We start from the raw sequence: 1,008 nt of genomic DNA, 5'->3' as shown, positions 1-1,008 counted from the left end.
TATGTATATATATATATATGTATATATATATATATATATATATATATATATATGCATATATTTGTGTTTGTGTGTGTGTGTGTGCGTGTGTGTGTGTCCATGTATATATGTGAGATAATAGTTTCAATATTAATAGTGAAAATATTCAATTGAAAGTATTAGCTCACATTACAATAGAGATGTAATTTTTTCACTTTTGACACGTAATACTGAAATAGTGTAAGAAATAAGAGATTGCTCCTGGCTCGCATTAATCAAGAAGTTGAAAATTTCTTTGGCCCATGACACTGCATGGACCCTAAGTAAGGCATGTGTAAAATTTGAATGAAATCGGTTTGATAGTTCTCGAGTTTTAGTGATGCACAAATACAGACGGACACACACATATTCTCAGTTTGATATATATATATAATTATATATGGTAAAATAAGGATTAAGATAGAATTAGGTACTTGAAAAGATACGCACCATGTAGGGTTAGATAGACCTGTGGTTCCGGCCCATGGTTGGTAAATATAAAAAAGGACATTCCAGTTTTGTGCACAGAGAAAACCAACACTATGAGTATTTAGCGCCTAGTGGCTGGTTCAAAGCACGCGTTACGTTGAATTGTACGTTGTTGTTATGTTCTAGGGTGTCCGACAAATCGTAAATCCCCTTGTGCATTATTATTAAATGAACAATAACAGACTATGGATAATTGCCAGTTCATTACAGCTGCTCCTTACGCATCTTGAAATAGAAGAATGATAACATTACTCCATTGCAAAAAGCCGTAGCCATCAGATAAGACGTAATTTTACAAGCAAAAAAAGTCCCAAAAATACAGCAGGGACGTGGCTGAAGTCTGTCGAGGCTAACTAACGTCCCAGCTGTATTCTTAGGACATTCTTTTGCTCGTAAAATTACGCTTCATCTGATGATTATGGTTTCTTGTAATGAAGTATTGTTCTCATTCTATTTCAAATGTGTAAGAAGCAACTGTAATGAGCTGACAATTATTCATTG

This window comes from Octopus bimaculoides, chromosome 10 (genome assembly GCF_001194135.2).
Source record: "Octopus bimaculoides isolate UCB-OBI-ISO-001 chromosome 10, ASM119413v2, whole genome shotgun sequence".
NCBI lineage: Eukaryota > Metazoa > Mollusca > Cephalopoda > Octopoda > Octopodidae > Octopus > Octopus bimaculoides.
The sequence above is the reverse complement of the archived record's forward strand: the minus strand, read 5'-3'. Positions refer to the sequence as shown.